The 21,683-nt window shown below is 35.9% G+C and overlaps 1 protein-coding gene and 3 pseudogenes across 7 annotated transcripts in view; all 4 read left to right on the forward strand.

The window, feature by feature from the left end:
• LOC108713301 (protocadherin gamma-C5) overlaps positions 1-21,683 on the forward strand; it is a 159,982-nt gene that overhangs the window by 64,839 nt on the left and 73,460 nt on the right. The window lies entirely within an intron of this gene.
• LOC108712504 lies at positions 4,036-6,698 on the forward strand (annotated as a pseudogene).
• Positions 11,673-14,446, forward strand: LOC108713297 (annotated as a pseudogene).
• LOC108713298 lies at positions 18,887-21,619 on the forward strand (annotated as a pseudogene).

Here is a 21,683-nt window from a genome sequence, read left to right on the forward strand (position 1 = left end):
CTGTTAGTTATAATCTGTCAGCCTTTAAAAAGGGTTTTATAACATTTTAATACAATGTAAAACCTTAAAAGTTTAAGAAGGAAAGAAGGGAACTCATCCTGCTACCTATCAACATCATGGAACCATCAGCCAATTAAATTATTCATAAAATGTACAAAAAAAGTGTTTTCTATAGCAATTGCACCATTAGGAGCATGGCACACTGGGGTGTTATTATTCAGTCCAAAAAAATACTGTAGTAAAAGTAAGAAGACAATATGTTCTATAGGCCTTATTTATGAATATAGATGCTACATTTTACTAGTGCAGTTTCCAACTACAACCAGTTGGGTCTGTGCTTCGAATTCTTAACTTGTTTTAGCCTATTTAAAACTAATTTCTTAGTTGCCATTGGCGAAAGCAATTTCAAAATCTTGCAGTTTAGAAGATAATCATTTTGCCCATAAATTCTAAATAATGTCTAGTAAGAAATGTCTTTAATAATATACAGTATGTATGTAGGTGTTGTATGTAAATGGAAACAATATCCTTTAACATTGCAGGTCTCTATAAAAATATTTTGCATAAAGCACATCTTCACATGTATGAAGTCCATAAAAATATGAATAAAGAGACGGGCAGCTTCATTTGGTACTTCATGTTAAAATAGCAATACACAAGTGAGGCAAAGTGGAAATGATGTCTGTTGAAATACATACCTAATGAATTACCTAATTGCCTAATTAATAATGTATTAAATCATTTATTATGGGAGGGGAGTGGTTTGTAGTTATGTCAATAAACTGTTTTAATGCTGTTTATAAACCCGAGAAACAGCTGTGAAACCATAAGAGAGTAGTGATTCGCGGTGAATTCCCGCGATTCGCCGCTGGCGAATAAATTTGCGAAACCACCGTGAAAATTCGCCAGCGTCAAAAAAAAAAAAGGACACCACTGTAAAAAAAAATGGACTCCGGAGCATTTTTGGCAGCGAACATGCGCTGGCGTCAAAAAAATGGACGCCGGCTACAAAAACAAGAAGCTGGCACCGTAATTTGCAAATTTTTTCCCCGTAATTCGCAAATTTTTTGGCAAAGCGAAACGCCCCAAATCCACCCATCACTATAAGATAGCATTTGCAAAAAAGTGATATAAATGTCGTAAACTTACAAACTGGCACAGTTAGTGTAACTACTCAAAATACCTACAATTCTTACACAAATTTGGTAACAGTGTTATCTTCTGTGCTTGTGTTGTTTTGCTTCACTTTATTATGATGTTTTAGCTGTGACCAGCTGCCTTACATAGTACTCATCATCACATAAATCATGGATAACTTAGGATAATATTATGCTAAATATTATCCTTACAAATAATTGAGCTATATGTTTAATAGAGTCTATGTTCAGTGGAATCAAACAACTGATGACTGTTTATTGTAATACATTGTATTGCTGTGCTGCACCAGAAGAGGGCAGACTGGGAAACAATCGTCTTAAATGTAGATATTCTGGTGTCAAGCTTGTCTGTTCTGCTTCACTAAACCCCCCTCTTGTTGTGTTTCATCAGAAACACAGCAAGCTGAGATTCTTTTGTGATTAAAATAAAGCGGATCTTATACATACTGATGTCTTTAGCTAATCCCCCGGTAGCCACCAGATTCCAGAACACAACAAGCTTAGGTTCTTCTGTAATTTAAATAAAACAGATTTTATGTCAAACGGGCATCTTCCTGCTGCTCCACAGTTTTCAGTTTCTGTTGTAAGTGTCATGAAAAGAGAATTAGGGATATGTGGATTAAAAATGCGGAAATTTGTTTTTAGAGCAAGCTTTGTTTGTTTAGGATGAGGCATTTTCTGTCTTTAGTAAGATTTTTTGAAAAACAAATCATACAGCTGTGTATGAGGTTAGTAAGCAGTGAATTAGGTGACAGCATATATGTACAGTAGCAAATACAGAATATATTGTTACAGACAGTTCATAATATTCAGAGTGACATCCTGGGCTATTGGATGGAAGTCTTTATGTAAACCTTACTGATTTACACATTAGACCCAGGGCAGATTGTGACTTTGCCTTCAACTAGTTATATTAGTTAGGAGGTGGTTCCTGGGCTATCCAGGGAAGGAGTATACATTTCTTTTCATACAAGAGTATGGCACACCACAGCCTCAGTGATGTAGTTCTTGGCAGCAATATTCTTTCTTGACATCCCCCTTGAAAACAAGTGCACCATCATTCACAATCTTCTAGGACCCAAATCTAGGCCAGATCCTATACTACATTATTATAAGAAGATTGCAGAGATTGGACTTAACATTCTTCTACAAAGCAACACCATCCAGGATACAACATTGACTTTTTTTTGCACAAAAGATACTCTATAGAAACTGGAGCCAGGCTCTATAAAGTGTTTGAAATTTAGATGGGAGACCATTATATTCAAGGTTTTATGAAAGGGGATAACAATCTCTATTGTATGTTGTAGTTTTAGGATAAGGGATTTGAACAACTTTTATTTTTTTAATTAAATATGTTATGTATGCATGGAATCAGCATAAAGCCGACTCATCTGTGTACTCAGGTACTCAAGACTTTTGGCAATACCCAGTTTCTTTTTATGAGACATTGGTCATGCACAACAATCAGGGGTACCCACCCAGTCATTCTTACATAAAGCCATGACATATTCTGCAACTAGGCTTGTATTTCACCAACGCCACTGGTAAAAATAATATTTAGTCCCAAGTTTATTTAAGAGAGATAGGTCTCCAAAACTTTGGCAACACTATGAACAGTGCTGTGCAGGGAAAGGACCTCACAGCTATAATGGAAGCAGTGCTATTTACTGTAAAATCCACTGCCTTCTGTCCCAATAAACAGGAGTAGGTATGGGCGAATTTCTACATCTTGTTTCGCCAAAAAAATGACGCCCATAGACTTGTATGGTGTTGAGTGTCAAAACAAAAAGACGCGTGCAAAAAAATTTCGCCGCACGACAACATTTTTTTGATGCCCATAGGCTTTAATGGACGTCGGCGACATTTCGCCAGCGGCAAATTTTTTTGAAACGAAACGGGTCAAATTCGTCCATCCCTAAACAGGAGGATGAAGTAGTCCAAAGATAAATTTTGTATAACTAACTTGTATATGATTATACATTTATTTACATATATGGTGTGCATGTGTGTATATTTATAAATAAATGCACATATTTGTCGAGTTTGTTTATCTCCTAATGCCATTCAGTAGCGCTGGGAGATGAGTGGAAGGGAAAACTCCTACTATGGAGGAATCTGCAATGTTGTGAAGTCAATATTAGCTTTCTTAATCTTATCTGAATTTTATGATATAAGTTTGATATTTCTTTTAAGTCTACCATACGTACAAAATGTACATTGAATTCAGTGCCTGTTTTTTATTTTACAAAATATATCTAAAAAGGAAACATTTTTTTTTTACCCTTTTTATCTGCCAATTATATAGTGCCATTTCCACATTCCCCAGTTGACTATTTGTACATGACACACTTGATTGGCATGTACTTCATTGACTAGGCACTCAAGCGTTTTTGTGTAATTTTTCTCAAGGAAAATGTGCTGATAAAAATGACCTTCCCCACTCATAGCTACTTCCTATTCTGCCCTATGGCAGTGACTTGATGGTAGTGCTATAAGCCACAGAAGAGCCTTTTCTCATTTGCCACAATGGGAAGTGGTTAACAAGAGCAAATCATTAATTATCCCCCATACTCCTTGAAAGTTGCATTTTTACGGCAGATATTAAAAAAAACGCTATGAAATGTAATCCATGGTAACAAATGTTCATGTGTTTTTTTAAACATTAACTTTTTTTAAGTACTGTAAAATGTTTCTTAATATAAATATTTCTATTTGTAAATATGTTACAAGTGTTTAGTGACTTGACAATATTTTTGCAATTGATGCCACATATCCTGCCTACAGTATGAATATTCAGGTTCAAAATTGGCATAAAATTATTTTCTGTCGAAATGGAGACAAAGTAATAATGCTTATTTTTACAGCAATATTTTCTTTAAAATTCAAGTTGTTTTCTTTAAAATTCAAGTTGTTATTTGAAATTCACTTTACTGGCCAGAAGAGGGCAGAGCAGTCAAACAGTCAGAATATGCCTTTCTTATTCCCCCCCTCAACTCAACAACCGCCTCCCATCTCTCCAGTCACACAAAGGCATAGCTGCTGTTCCGATCAACACCTTGTGGATGATTTGTATTCAAATATGGCTTTTTCTGAAATTAATCGAAGAACCTGGTTTACTTTTTCATTGGGATGATAAGAGTTTCAGCACATGTTACTTTAAGGGAATGAGGCACGTTATGGACATCCGCAACCTAATAAAGCCTTGGACATGGCAAGTAGTCATTTTTCATTTTCTTTGTAGCTTGGGCTGGGTCTCTGGGCAGCTTCATTATTCAGTTACTGAAGAATCAAAACCAGGGACATTTATAGCAAATGTAGCACGAGATCTTGTATTAAATGCTGCAGATATTTCTGAACGCAGAATGCGACTGGGTTCAGAAGGAAGCAGAAAATATTTTGCACTAAACCAGGGAAATGGAGACTTGACTGTTAAAGAAAAGATTGACAGAGAAACCTTGTGTGGATCTGGCACAAGCTGTATATTACCTCTAGAAATAGTTATTGAAAATCCACTGGAGCTTTTCAGTTTTGAAATTGAGATTCTTGATATTAATGACAATTCTCCAAAATTCTCAACAAATGATCAAATAATACAAATCTCAGAAGCATTAGCAAGTCCAGGAACACAGTTTCCTTTGGAGAGTGCACAGGATCCAGACATAAGCTCGAATACGGTTTCTAAATATACATTAAGTCCAAACCCATATTTCTCTTTGTCACTAAAGACTCGAAAGGATGGGAAACCAATTCCAGCATTACTTATAGATAAGGCTTTGGATAGAGAAGAAAAGGAATACCATAAACTGACAATAACTGCTTTAGATGGTGGCATTCCACCAAGATCGGGTACATCACAGATAACTGTAATTATACTAGACATCAATGACAATGCACCAGTATTTGATCATTCAACGTACAAACTAATCTTACTAGAAAATACATCAAAAAATACTGTCATTTTGAAGATGAATGCAACTGATCCGGATGAAGGACTTAATGGGGAAATTGAATACTTCTTTGATTACCATACATTGAATTCTATAAAACAGTTATTTAACCTGAATCAAATAACAGGAGAAATTTCAATAAATGGTATTATAGATTTTGAAGAAGCAGATTTTTATGAAATATCTATCAGAGCCAAAGACAAAGGACACCCTGGATTAGAAAGTCATTGTCTGCTATTAATTGAAATAGAAGATAAAAACGATAATGCTCCAGAAATAACATTAACCTCCCTGCTAAATGCAGTTCCAGAAAATGCAGCCTTGGGAACTGCAGTCGCTTTCCTAAGTGTAAGTGATAAAGACTCAGGTAAGAACAAGGAGGTGAATCTAGAGATTTCCCCAAATCTCCCTTTTAAAGTAAAGTCATTTAACAATCGATATTCAATAGTAACTGATGGAGTTCTTGATAGAGAGAAAGTGGCACAATACATTCTTGACCTGATTGCCACAGACTTAGGTTCTCCTCCTTTGCATACTAAAATGGCCATCATATTAAATATTTCAGACATCAATGATAATGCACCAGTATTTGCTCAGTCCCATTTAAATGCCTTTATAAGAGAGAATAATCAGCCTGGAAGTTTTCTGTGTACCGTTTCTGCAGCTGATCCAGATGATGGGTCTAATTCAGTCATAACTTATTCTATAGTTGAAAGAAAGACTGATGCTTCTTCAGTTCTTTCTTTTATACACATCAACTCTAACAGTGGAAGTATCTATGCACAGGGTTCTTTCGATCATGAACAAATCCAAGTTTTACAAATTACTGTAAAAGCTGAAGATTCTGGATCTCCAAGATTGTCTTCCAACATTACAGTCTTTATTTTCATTTTGGATAAAAATGATAATGCCCCTTTAGTGTTGTTTCCAGAGTACTCACAGCAAGGCATTCCCCAACAAAAAGTTCCAAAATCTGCTTCCCCTGGTTATTTGGTCACCAAAGTATCTGCAGTGGATATAGACTCAGGACACAATGCTTGGCTATCCTATCAAATAGAAGATAGTACAGAGCCAGCTCTGTTTCAAATAACTGATTACAATGGGGAAATTCGAACTGTCCGCGGAATACAGGGAACTGATCAAGTTGATCAAAGCCTTGTCATATCTGTTACGGATCATGGAGAGCCAGCTTTATCAACAACTCTCACCATATACATAACTCTTGAGGACAGTATTTTTCAGGAGAGCCCTAAATTCCACAATTTTGTTGCTAATAATAACAAACCAGAGATGACTCTGTATTTGATCATTTCCTTGGTTGCTATTAGTTTTGTTTCGTTGATTACTTTTATCATATTACTTGCTAAATGCCTAAAAAGAGAGACAAGCTCTGCTATGTGTTGCTTTGGAAAACCTGAGTCTAACTACTATACCCAACCATGCCGACCAACTCTTCACATAAATTCAGATGGTACTTTAAAGTTCATGGAAGTTAGAATGGAGCCCTCAGATCCGCAAGGGCAGTGTTACAAAGCATGTTTTTCTCCATCAGAAAATAATGATTTTTCCTATTTGAAACCTCTACACTTTCCTCCGCTAACAACCATGGTCAGTGATGCAGGGGGATGTGTTTCTGATACAAATGGTGCTCTACAGGTGAGATAGAAAACTGATTACATTTCCATGTTTGAACATGTTTGATTTATTAAGAAATATTATATATTTTATTGATGATTTTATCTGCCTTTTACTATACATTTTCCTCAGTTTACAAATGATTTATTTGGGTATGGAGTTTCAGTAATACAGGAGATATTATAAAAAACAAATCCCAGCAACTACTGACAAGCACTGACCAGCTACATGAACAAATGTGAAAATGTATAGTTTACTGTTTTTGTATTTAGGGTGCCACATTGGTGAATTCGTTAGCAATGCTAATGAATCAAACTAGACTCCCTTTTAACTGGCTTTGATTCTAACCAGGGTACAATCTGTATGAAACGTATGTGTTCTTACCATATCAGCATAGGTTTATTCCATTTTCGATTAATACAGACAGGTGATTTGTCTCCTGATTAATATTACCCTGCTTATGGGTATGTGTGCTTGAGTGTATGTGTATAAGGGAAGGGACCAAAAAAAATGATGTGAAATATAGATTAAATATGGAATTAAATCTACAGTTTGACATTGTCATGTCTGATGAAAGAAGTGTGTCATTTGCTCCCACACTTCTCCCTATTGTGGTTAGCAACCTTAATTTTTGCTAAACTCTTTTAAGTGATGAAGGACCTCATGGTTCCACCAGACTTTAACATTCAGAAATGTGTTTGCATATCTGCCATTATGTCATAATAATAATAATATAATAATAATAATAATAACATGTCAGATATAGAAATGTAGAATTCATGACTATACATCTATATAATAAGTAAACTTTAAACAAATAGTTTTAATTTTATGTGCTATTAAGGACTGAACAAAAACCTTTTTTACTGCACCACAAAACAAAGGTCTTGTGGTTGTTGTTTTCATTGCCATGCCCATTGACACACAGTTGTGAATACCTGAAACTTACGGTCATTCTGGTAATCCTTACATTTGGGAAATAATAAAAAGGATTTTCCCTGAAATCTCTGTTTGTAAGTGTTCTTATAGAATCATTTGGTACAGTAAGCGGCAGATTTATCAAAGGTCAAATTGAAAATTCGAGTTTGCATTTTGGAGTTTTTTTTATGGTCAAAACTGTCAAATTGGACTTTGGAGTTATCCAAATTCAATTCGAGTTTTTAAAAAAATTTGAATTTGATTTTCAAGATTTATCTTACTCTTTAAGAATTCAAATTCAACTATTCGCCACCTAAAACCTGCTGAATTTCTGTTTAAGTCAATGGGAGAGTTCCAGGGATCGATTTGGAGATGTTTGTAGCCTTCCTAATATTCAAGTTTTTTTCTGAGAAAAAAAACTTGAATCGAAATTCAATTAGAATTTTCAGGTTGTTTAAATACGTTCAAGTTTTAAAAATTAGATTTTATTAATAAATTTTGATTAGTCAAATTTTTCATTTATGGGAGTTTAGGGGAGTTTAATTCGAAATTCAACCCTTGATAAATGTGACTCCGAGGGGCAAATTCACTAAGAATCTAAGTTGCGTCAGGCGCAACTTCGCCGCTCTTTGCCGCACTTCGCCAGGCGAATTTTCGCCAGCGCTCCGCAAATTCACTAAAATGCGAAGTTGCGCACAGGGGTAGCGTAAGTTTGCGAAGTTGCGCTAGCGTTGTTTCGCTATATAAAACGAAGTTGCGCTAGCGAAGGCTAATTTGCATACGGCGCGAAATTCAAATTTCAATGGAGGAATACGTATCTGCACTACAAATGCCTAGAAAACCTTCAAATCAGCCAATAAACATTGCCATGAGTCAGGAAATGTAGGGGGGAGGAAGGGGAGCCCCAAAAATTTTTCGATCTTTTTCAGCCTATCACCCGTCATGTAGAAAACACGCCAGCGTTTTTTGGGACTTAGAAAAAATTTTGACTTTTTTTGAAACAATCCCTATCTACTCTATTGCGCTTCGCCAGGTCTGAGGTGGCGAAGGAAGTCTAGCGTAAAAGGTAGCGTTCGCTACACTGCGCAAGTTAGTGAATTTGCGTAGTTTCGTCGCTAGCGAAAATTCGCCTGGCGTAAGGTTGCGAAGTAACACTAGCGAAACTACGCCAGCGTTCGTTAGTGAATTTGCGCAGTAGCGAAAATGCCGAACGCTAGCGAAAAGTTCTAAGTTTTGGTTAAGCTGCAAGGTGATTGGCTCGGCTAAATAAGGAAATGTGAACCTTCCTCCAGCCTAGTCAATCCCCTAGTAGCAGGACCGGGACTTACACCTTGAAGGGACAAAGCTGAAGTCCCTGATATCTGTCTTCCATTTCAATCCCTCTGTGCCCTATGAATATTTAGAAGTCTCCTGGTTATGTGTGAGAAGACCAGCACCCAGGTACTTTTTTTCTCTTTAGAGCATGAGACAAATGGAGCACCAAAGGAGCCGATTATTCGTCCATTAACAAATAGAAATTTATTGAAGAATCAATGAAAATTGTAAAGGCTTGCCCAGAACATATTGTAGGCTGCACATTTTACGCGTTTCGTGGCTACCGGCCACTTCCTCAAAAGCTTCTTCTTAAGAAAATTCTAAGGCACATATACTGTATAACTGAAGACAAATTAAGTTAGATCACAGAAATAAAGGGGGTTCAGCAAAATGCAAGGTTAGCCGAAACAGAAAATACAAGTGGATAGGAGGGAAAATAGATTGGGTACATAAGCAGAAACAAGAAAAAAAAGGAAGGGGTGGAAAAAAAACCTGGAATGCTTAGGTGATGATTGAAAGCAGAATAAAAAAAAGGAGATGTCAAATAGTAGAGACAGGATAGAAATTAGTTATAGAGCAAATACACAAGGGAAAAGGCTAATAAGAGAGAAGAATAGGGGGTCCATCCTTAGAAAACTCATCTGTGCTACAGCTGCTACTGTTTTATAGTTACTGCCACACTGGGCTGTATATAAGTGCAGGCCAAGAAACAGCCTCATATCTGCAGTCTTCTGTGTGTGCACCCAAAGCCACTGCTTCATAACGTATGTCCTCATGATACCTATACCCAATGTCCAGTGTCGGACTGGCCCACCGAGATACCAGGAAAACTCCCGGTGGGCCCAGGTGTCAGTGGGCCCTCATGCTACTAAACTTTTGGCCTATTTCATGGCCATTCCCTATTTCTATAAGAACAAAGAGGCTAAATAGATGGAATAATTGATTATAGTATGTAAAAAAATAACAGACTAGGAGAATAGAAATTGATTGAGGGGATGAAGAATAATAGTACTGAGAGTGGCCCCTGGTGTAAGGTTTTATGGTGGGCCCTGGTCTAAGGTTTTTGGGTGGGCCCCTGGTGTCCCAGTCCACCACTGCCAATGTCTCTCACTATATCATGTGCTTTGGGTGTCAGAACTCATCCTGTGCTTGTGGGGCCAGTATCCAGTACTTTTGTTGAATAATGTGTTAGAAATGCAAACTGATCACATATTCTTCAGTGGTGGGGATGCTATTACCCATTACCATTAGTGTGCACTGGATTCTACCCAAACCCACTATTTCAGCTGCTACCAGGGTCCATCATGCAGCCCCAAGCTATTGTTCAACTGTACCTCTCAATATCCTTAGATAGCCAAATGCATTTAGTGTTTTTTTAAATTGGAGAAGAAATGAAACAGGGACCCTTATTTGGTAGATAGATTACCTGTGTAGAACCTCCTTTCATCACCTTGTTTTTAATTCAGCAGTATGATATGCAGGAATAAGCACTACTCATACACATCTTGCCATTAGTCAGGGACAAATAATTTCCTTGGCATTATGCTTAACAATATTAATTTTGTTAGCTATTAGGGATATGATTGTGCACAAAATTAAAATTAAATAGCCTCCCCAAACACAAAAATCACCCTCCACCCATGTAGTCGCTGGTAGATCCAACAGCACCTAGTATTGGCTTATTTTTTAACCAGGCATGAACACTAGCGGGCAGATTTATCAAAATGTGAGATTAGTGCTCACAACAGAAAATAATACCCACAGTCTATTTATTATTATGGAATTTTTAGAAGCGTATTTATTTATTTGTGAAAGTTCTATTCCCATTGAAATGAATAGAACAGAATTTTTCTGTGGTGAGCTCTAATCTAACAGTTTGATAAATTTGCTTGTAGGTTCATCATTCTTTTGGATGATTTATAGTGACACATTTTAAGCATTTGACTAAATAATGCACATGATTCCACAGACTTATGGCTAGAGCCTCATAATTTCTAGCTGGTGTATGAGAATGACATTTTTGTTTAGGGAGGCACAGTGGTGGAATTTAACCAGGGCCTTCTCCTCAAGGTTGACTTCAAAAGGTCATCAACGGTATTAAGAAGAGGTGTGACATGTGGTGGATGGGGGTAGTGCATTGTGGGGGGGTGGTCTGTACATATTTTGCACCGAGGCACATAAGGCTCTGGTTACATTACTAGCAAGTCTACCAAATAAAAGATTGCCACTGAAGAACATAATTACAAATCAATATATAGCAGTTCCTCTAATTTTTGAGAGGCTAAGCTTCCCTGAATCATCATTATTCTTCCCTATGTGGTACAGCAGCAACCTCAAAATGCATCTATCATCATAATTTGCCACAAATTTGTACAAGAACCTACACTATAGTGTGAACTAATAATGTGTCTCTATTGCTAAATTTCTTAGCATTATCATTCAATATTAAATGTATTAATATGGAATTGTACACAGCTGGGATGAAAATTTGTGTTTAATACTCAAAATCAGGAAGAAATTGCAATTAGAATTCAAGAAGAAAATATTTAATAAAATGCATATTTACATTTACTAGTATTTCACTATATTTTGTAGTCATTTGAAGATGATATTCCTTATAAAATCATACTTCAAAACAATAAAAGCGTCGGGTTTCTGTTAACATTTTTATTATTGTTCTGTAAAAGATCAATTGAAAGTAATATTTTTATAAAAATTGACTTTCAGATGGTAATTTTAATTCATAATAGTGACCAGAAGAGGGCAGAGCAGTCTACTAGTCAGTTATTTTGCTACCACAGTGGATCTGCTCATGTCACCCATTCATACTCCTCCCCTCTCAGCAGTTTCCTCCCATCTCTCCAGTCTCAACGAAGGCATATCTGCTTTTCTAACACAAAGCCTTTTGGATGCCTGCAATTTTTAATATGGCTGCTTGTATTCTGGTTTTATTTACAAGCAATTGGTTACCTTCTTCGTTGGGATGATAAAAATTTTAACACCACGTGCTGCTGTGAGAAAAGGATTAACATTATGGACATCCAACACCCACTAAAGTCTTGGAAATGGCAAGTAATTGTTTTAGCTTTCCTTTGTAGCTTGGGTTGGGTCTCTGGGCAGCTGCAATATTCTCTTGCTGAAGAGTCAGAACCAGGGACATTTATAGCAAATGTAGCAGAGGATCTTGTTATTAACGTTGCTGATGTTCTTAAACGCCGAATGAGATTGGGTTCAGAAGGAGGCATAAAATATTTTGCATTAAACCACAAAAATGGAGAATTGACTGTTAATAAAAAGATCGACAGAGACACGCTGTGTGGATCAGGCACAAGTTGTAAATTACCTCTAGAAGTAATACTGGATAATCCTCTGGAGCTTTTCAGATTGCGGGTTGAAATTTTAGATATAAATGATAATTCCCCAAGTTTTTCTACGAGTGATCAAAAGATAACAATTTCAGAAGCCTTAGCAAATCCTGGCACACGATTTCCTATAGAGAGTGCCCATGATCCAGACATAAGCAGGAATGGTGTTTCCAAATATACCCTCAGTTCAAACCCCTTTTTCTCTTTGACTACAAAGACTCGGAAAGATGGGAAACTTATTCCAGAGTTAATTATAGAAAAAATATTAGATAGAGAAGATAAAGAATCTCATAAACTCACAATTACTGCTTTTGATGGTGGAATTCCTACTAGATCAGGTACATCACAGATAACTGTAATTGTTCTAGATAGCAATGACAATGCACCCGTTTTTGCTCATTCAACTTACAAGCTTATCCTATCAGAAAGTACACCACAAAATACTGTTATTCTGAAATTGAATGCCACCGATCGGGATGAAGGGCTTAATGGAGAAGTTGAATACGTCTTTGACTACCATACTCTAGATTCTGTGAAAGAATTATTTACACTAAACCAACAGAGTGGAGAAATTTCAGTTAATGGAGTTATTGATTTTGAAGAAGAAGATTTTTATGAAATATCAGTTAGGGCAAAAGACAAAGGAAATCCTGAACTTGAAAGTCGCTGCCTCATCCTAATAGAAGTAGAAGATGTTAATGATAATGTACCAGAAATAACATTAACCTCCCTGTTGAATGCAGTACCTGAAAATGCAGCCTTGGGAATGGCAGTCGGTTTCCTTAGTGTAAGAGATAAAGACTCTGGTAAAAATGGTGTGGTTCATCTTGAAATGACTCCAAACCTCCCATTTAAAGTAAAATCTTTTGATGATCATTATGCAATAGTAACAGATGGAGTTCTTGATAGAGAAGCAACCACACAATATTTTATTGATCTGACTGCCACAGACTTAGGTTCTCCTCCACTGCGTACAACAATGGCTATCATATTAAATATTTCAGATATTAATGATAATCCACCAGCATTTTCTCAATCACACTTCATTGCTTTCATACATGAGAATAATAACCCTGGAAGTTTTCTATGTACAGTATCTGCAGAAGATCCAGACGATGGGTTAAATTTAGTCCTGACTTACTCTATAGTTGAAAAAAAGACTGATGATTCTTCAGTTCTTTCCTTTGTATATATCGACTCTAGCAATGGAAATATCTATGCACAAGGTTCATTTGATTATGAACAAATCCAGGTTTTACAAATTACTTTGAAAGCTGAAGATTCTGGATCTCCACGACTATCTTCAAACGTAACTGTTTTCATTTTCATTTTAGACCAAAATGATAATGCCCCTGTAGTTTTGTATCCAGAGCACTCAAAACAGGTTAATTTCCAACAAAAAATTCCAAAATATGCCTCTCCTGGATTTTTGGTCACCAAAGTTTCAGCAGTGGATTTAGACTCAGGACACAATGCATGGCTATCCTATCATATAATAGAAGGAACAGATCCATCTCTTTTTCAAATATCTGCTTCCAATGGAGAAATACGAACTGTCCGGGAATTACAAGAAATAGATTTAACTGAACAAAAGCTTGTTGTTTCAGTAAAGGATCATGGGGATCAGCCTTTATCAACCACTGTGACCATATCCATATCACTTGAAGAGAGCATTTTTGAGGAGGGCCCTCAATCTAAAAGTTTTGTTACACAGTCTGGCAACAAGTCAGAGATGACCCTTTATTTGATTATTTCCTTAGTTGCTGTTAGTTTAGTATCATTTATTACTTTTATTATATTACTTGCTCGATGCCTAAAAAAAGAGTCAAACTCTACAATGTGTTCTTGCTGCCTTGGAAGACCACAGTTGAGCTACTACAGTGAACAGTGCCGGCCAACTCTTCACTTGAACACAGATGGTACATTGAAGTTCATGGAAGTGAGGATGGAGCCCTCAGATCCTCAAGGGCAATGTTACAAAACCTGTTTTTCTCCATCAGAAATAAATGAATTTTCCTATTTGAGACCACTTCATTTTCCTCAGCTGCAAACTATGGTCAATGAGTCAGATGGACAAATCTCTAATAATAATGGGCTTACTGGCACTTTGCAGGTGAGGAAGCAATCTGATTAAATATAGAATTTGTATAGCTTGTTTTTATCTTATAATTTTTGTATTTGCTTTTTGTACATGATTTCTGCAAATGCTGTAGCATGCATGCAAATGACAATGCTGACCACGAGGCAGAGTGCAATATATGAATAATATGGTAACGTGTGCTGTAAAGAGGGCCTGATAGCTAAACAAAGTAAAGGAGATGTTTTGGATTTGAACGTTCATGACAGATTTTTTTTCTGCATCCAAAAGTAAGGGGGGCAGTAGATATGGTAGGGTGCCCTAAATACATTATTAACTGTACTTTAGTAATAATTCCAAACATATGCATGATAAGATATCTGTACCATATCAAAACATCCTAATTGTAATTATTTTATGTTGATTCTTTATGAAGTGTTGCATCTATTGATAGTGGGCATATATTCACTCTGTGTGACCTCTCTTAAAAAGGTAATATTAGGAAGCTTGATATGATCTAATACTAATTGCAGTAGATGTTTAATGGTGTTTAATTTTTCACGAATATGTTCTATAATAGGTCTCTGGTATAAACATAAATTGAGCAAATTTTTATTTAATATCCATGAACAACACAAAGTAACATGACAGGGCAATTGGGCAAATGTTTTTGTACAGTTTTTATTAGCAATTTCAACAGTTCTTCCTTATTGTCTTTTAAAATGCAAGGAAATTTCTAGTTTTTAGAAATGTTGAGTTGTAGCTTGGCATTTATGGTGCTTGTTTAGTGATGAATGATTATGAGCTTTCAAATGACATGTCATGAGTTGTTATTTGTGGTTATCTGTTATGCTCCCTCTGAATGTGGGATCCTTTCAGTCTTCTCAAATTCCAAATATCAAATGTGATTTGTTGGTTGAATATAATTTCCTGTAGGATGTTGGTCAAGCCACACTGATTTTGCAACATTATGTGGTTATCTCTCGTGTGCCCTCTGAATGTAGGATCCTCTCAAAGTCTGCTCAAATTTCAAATATCAAAATATCCTTTGTTATCTTTTAGTATCCAAAAGCAATAATACACAAATGATTGAATGGGGCCACAAGGTATGGTAGTGTGTCCTAAATATGTTATTTATTGTGTTATATGAATAATTCCAAACATAAACACGTACTTTGATGAGTGCACATTCCCCAACCTCATACAAGAATGCAATTTGTTTTTGTAATTGATAGTGTGACTGAAACCTCTAACCTGACTGGGATGCCTCTTCTTTGAAAAAACAAAATGGCCCTGGTACATTTGTTTATAGAGCTTCTGTACATGTTAATAGGTATTTTCATGTCACTTCATAAATAAAAAGTACTTGAGGGGTATATGTACTTGAGGGGTATATGTTCAATGTTAAATATTTTGAAATTTGTTTGAATTGGTGAAACTACTCAACTTACAAAGTAATATATATATATAGTTATTTTGTATATTACTCTAGGGCTATGCAGCACAGTGGTGCAGTGGTTATACTTGCTGCCTTGTACTACTGTAAATTTGGTTTGATTTTAGACAGGGCACTATCTGCAAAGGAATTCCTATTATTAATCTCGTTCTACTCCCATAGCTCATTTTTTATTTTGACAATTTGGCATATTTTTCAGTGGTACATTTCAATGAAGAACAATTGGCAAAGGTGTTGTCTGGAATAGAGTTTTATCCTGCTACAATATGTTTTTGTTCCCTTTATCAGAAAGTCAGTGGTACCATGGGAATACGGTACACAAACTGCTGTCAGGTAAAGAATAAATAGGATAAACCCATGGCTATAAGTTGCCATATTGTGTGGGATCCTGTGACATTTGTAGCAATGTTTTGTGGTCCATCTGTTCTATGTGTAACCTCTCTTAAAGCGATAAGATTGGGAAGCTTGATTCAATATTAATTTTGGTAGATATTTGATGATGTGTAAGATGATTAACTTTTTTTCTGGTATGTTCTATAATCTTTGGTATAAACATACAGTAAATGGAGCAAATATTAATTTAGTATCCTTGAACAACATATAGCAACATGACCCAGTAACACATTTTGCTTATTGGGAAAGTGGTATTTTAGCACCAGTTCCTCCTGATTTGTCTTTAAAATGCAAGGACATCACTGGTTTTTCGAAATGTTAAGTTGTAGCTTGGCATTTATGATGCTAGGTTAGTGACTCTTGTGTGAAATAATTATGAGCTTTCAAATGGCATGACATGACTTGCTATTTGTGGTTATCTGTTATGCTCCCTCTGAATGTGGGATCCTTTCAGTCATCTCAAATTTCAAATATCAAATGTCATTTGTTGGTTGAATATAATTTCCTGTAGTATTTTGGTCAAGCCACAATGATTTTGCAACATTTTTCTAGGATACAAGGTATGTTTTTGGTCCCAATACTTAAAGATACTTATGTAAGATTATATGATGAACATGATACAAATTTCATAACATTTGTTGACATTCTTTGACAAGCACTGGTACACACTCTTGTCTGACCATTGCAATTTTTTTTTTCAGGGGTTGTTTCATGTCAGGGTTTGGGGCTCATTATACGTGGCATTTTATGTCCCCAAACAGCTTCATGAGACATTACCAAAATGTACAGTAAATTACAGTGCGTTTTAAAGCAGCGTACTTTGTCCTAATCACATCACAAGACGTACAGTACCCCAACAGTTACCATGAATATGTGACTTGAAAAAAAAATTACAAATCGGGATTTAGTGTGACTAATCCTCATCTACAGTAATAATAACATTAAGTTATATAAGTTTGAAATACATGTTTCAAAAATTAGTGCGAAAAAAGTTTGCACCACTTTGTTTGGAAGCTGATGATAGATGATAGCGAAGGCTTCTTAATAAGGCAAGGATTAGGTGCAGTGGCAATTTTCCTGTTTTAATTGTATACAATTCTACATTTCCAGTTGTGGGGCACCTTATTTTTAAATAAATACGTTTTTTTTTTTTTATTATATATATTATATTCCTTTCATAATTATTGCCTGAATACTTGAAGACACCCTGGACTTGAATTTGCTTGAATTTGCACTTACTTTTAAAGTTTGGTGAGTAGGCAATTTTTTAGGTTAGCTGATTTATCATCCTTGGTCTAATCTACCTGAAGGGTCTACAGCATATTGCACTTTTATAAAAAAAAAAAAGCTTGAATATCATGAATGCTATTAACATCTTCAAATGGCTCAATGGACCTCTGACATTGACATGTACATGAACTCGGCAGGTTTTAGGTGGCGAATAGTCGAATTAGGACTGTTTCCATGGTCAAGATGTGATAAATCCATTCAAATTTACATTCAAATACGGGGATTAAAATTAGAATGTGGGAATTTTGAAACTTGAAAATTCAATTTCGAATTTACTATTTGAGCCTTGATAGATTTGCCAAAGTGTGTTGCACTTGGCACTTTATTATAATTAAACAAGGGTACTGCACCTCAGTATCCATTTTGCACTTCCCTACAGAGATTTGTTTTATAATTGGTTTAAAGAATGAATATAGAAGAGAATATATTTTCCAAATTTCTCAACATTTTTGCAAATATAGTCTAAAAAATGTGAAAGGCTTCTTCAGAAGTTGCAATAATGTATCTGAAACTTTTGAGCAAGTCCAGTGCACTGATAACGCCAAAGGCATTGGCAGCCTAGCAATCCCAGTGTGAAAGGTGATGCTTGTCATACTGTAGATGTGCTGCTATGACCTTTGACAGGTCATATTGTTTGTTTATTAGAGAATTAATTGTGTTTTAAGATTTTAAAAGGTAGATATAGACAATAAAATATCTCCAAAATATAAGAAACCCTGGACAGATCATTTCTATTTTGATCCAGTGTGTGTACTGATACATCTTCACAAGTATGGTAGATGTTTGTATTTTCATGGACCATTTTTAAAAAGATACTGACACCAGAAAATAACCTTTTTTTATATACATCATAACATTATCTTTGAATGCTATTTATAATTTTGCAATAAAGAAATTTGCCTGATGCTTTTACATTACTTTTCTTACCCCCTGTTCCTCTATGAGGGCGCTGCCATATTTGTGCAGCAGGAGTCCATTAGCATTAGAATCTCTAAGACTGAGAAGGGATCCTCAGGTTGGCAAAACAGTCAGGTTGGCAAAAATTCAAGTAATAATTACTTACAAAAGCAGAACTATCAGCAAAAAAATAATCAACATGATCTATATATAACATTTAATGTAGATTAATATTTTGAAAAGAAAATTTTTAGTGTCAGTATCACTTTAATATGAAACGTGGTAGCATTTTTTTTAAACATGTATTCTTGTATTTTAAATGTTCTTTTGTATTTTCTCCTACTTATTACTCAAACTGTTATATTAATGCTTTAATAAATGTACAATACTCAAAAAATGTATGCTAAGGGGATAAAAATATTTTTTAAAACAATATTTTCTTGGAAGTTTCATTTGTAATTGGAATTAATATAAATAGCCAGAAGAGGGCAGAATGGTCAACCAGACAGATATTTTGCTACAGCAGATCTGCTCATGTCATCCAGTCATTCTCCTCCCCTTCTCAGGAGTTTCCTCCCTTCTCTCCAGTCACACAGAAGGCATTGCTGCTGTTCCGAGAAAAACCCTCTGTATGACTCAGATGAAATACCTTGTGGATGGCTCTAATTTTTAATATGGCTGTTATTGTTTTGATGGCTTTAAATACAAATAACTGGCTCACTTCTCATCTGGTATGATTTTCACCACATGCTGATTCAAGAAAAGGATTCACGTTATGGACATCCACAACCCAACAAAGCATTGGAAATGGCAAGTAGTCATTGTTCCTTTTCTTTGTAGCTTGGGCTGGGTCTCTGGGCAGCTTCGTTATTCAGTTACTGAAGAATCAGGAATAGGAACTTTTATAGCAAATGTAGCACAGGATCTTGTATTGAATTCTGCAGATGTTCCTAAACGCAGAATGAGACTGGGCACAGATGAAAGTGTAAAATATTTTGCACTGAATCACAGAAATGGAGACTTGACTGTTAATGAAAAGATGGACCGAGAAACCTTGTGTGGATCTAGTACGAGATGTTTATTACCTTTAGAAATAATTATTGAAAACCCACTGGAGCTTTTCAGTTTGGAAATTGAAATTGTTGACATAAATGATAATTCGCCATTGTTTTTGAGAAGTGATCAGTTAATTACTATTTCCGAAGCAATGGCAAATCCAGGCACCCGATTTCGTTTGGAGAGTGCTCAAGATCCAGACATAGGCATTAATGGTGTTTCCAAATACACACTGACTCCAAACCCATATTTCTCTTTATCAGTAAACACTCGAAAAGATGGGAAACTGGTTCCAGAATTAATTATAGAAAATAATTTAGACAGAGAAGAAAAGGAATATCATAAACTGACAATTACTGCTTTTGATGGTGGCAATCCACCTAGATCAGGTACATCTCAGATAACTGTAATTGTTCTAGACAGCAATGACAATGCACCCGTTTTTGATCATTCCACATACAAAGTTGTCTTAAAAGAAAATACACCACAAAATACCATTATTTTAAAACTGAACGCAACTGATCAGGATGAAGGACTTAATGGAGAAATTGAATACTTATTTGACTATGATACATTGGATTCTGTGAAACAATTATTTACACTAAACCAACTGACTGGAGAGATTTCAGTTAACGGTGTGATAGATTTTGAAGAAGAGGTTTTTTATGAAATATCAGTCAGGGTAAAGGACAAAGGAATTCCTGAACATGAAAGTCATTGTCTCATCCTAATAGAAATAGAAGATGTTAATGATAATGTACCAGAAATAACAGTAACCTCCCTGTTGAATGCAGTACCCGAAAATGCAGCTTTGGGAACTGCAGTCGGTTTCTTAAGTGTAAGAGATAAAGACTCTGGTAAAAACGGAGAGGTATCTCTGGAGATTTCACCAAACCTCCCATTTAAAATAAAACCCTTTAACAGTCGTTATACAATAGTAACAGATGGAGTTCTTGATAGAGAGAAAGTTGCACAATATATTTTTGACCTTATTGCAACAGACTTAGGTTCTCCTCCATTGAGCACAACAATGTCTATCCTTTTAAATATATCAGACATAAATGATAATCTGCCAGCATTTTCTCAGCCACATGCAAATGCCTTTATAAGAGAGAACAATGACCCTGGAAGTTTTCTATGTACAGTATCAGCAGTTGATCCGGATGATGGATTAAATTCAGTCCTCACTTACTCTGTTGTTGAACAGAAGACTGATGCTTTTTCTATCCTTTCTTTAATAAATATCAACTCTAAGAGTGGTAATATCTATGCACAAGGTTCTTTTGACTATGAACAAATCCAGGTTTTACAAGTTACAGTGAAGGTTGAAGATTCTGGATCTCCAAAGCTGTCTTCCAACATAACCGTTTTCATTTTCATATTAGATCAAAATGATAATGCTCCTGTGATATTGTATCCAGAGCACTCCAGACAGGTCAGTCTTCAACAGAAAATCCCCACATCAGCTCCAGCTGGATTTTTGGTTACTAAAGTATCTGCAGTGGATTTGGACTCAGGACACAATGCATGGCTATCATATCATATAGTAAATGGTACAGATCCATCCCTGTTTCAAATATCTTCTTCCCATGGAGAAATCCGAACTGTCCGTGGATTACAGGAAATTGATCAAATTGATCAAAGGCTTGTCATTGTGGTGAAGGATCATGGGGAACCTGCTTTATTGACTACTGTTATCATGTATATTATACTTGAGGACACCGTTTTTTCAGAGAGACCCAAGTCTCAAAGTTTTGTTATTTCGAATAACAAACCAGAGATGACCTTGTATTTGATTATATCATTGGTTGCTGTTAGTTTAGTTTCCTTGGTTACGTTCATTATATTACTTGCTAGATATGTAAGAAAGGAGTTAAGTTCTACAATGTGCTCCTGCTGCCTTGGAGGCCCACAGCCCAAATCCTATACTGAACAGTGCCGGCCAACTCTTCATTTAAACACAGATGGTACGTTGAAGTTCATGGAGGTTAGAATGGAGCCCTCAGATCCTCAAGGGCAATGTTACAAAGCCTGTTTTTCTCCATCAGAAAATAATGATTTTTCCTATTTGAGACCTCTCAATTTCCCTGAGCTGAAACCAATGGTCAGTGATACAGATATAAATGGGGTTAATTGCACTCTACAGGTGAGGAAGAAATCTGACTAGATAGCTAT

Source organism: Xenopus laevis, chromosome 3S (genome assembly GCF_017654675.1).
Source record: "Xenopus laevis strain J_2021 chromosome 3S, Xenopus_laevis_v10.1, whole genome shotgun sequence".
In the NCBI taxonomy this organism is placed as follows: Eukaryota; Metazoa; Chordata; class Amphibia; order Anura; family Pipidae; genus Xenopus; species Xenopus laevis.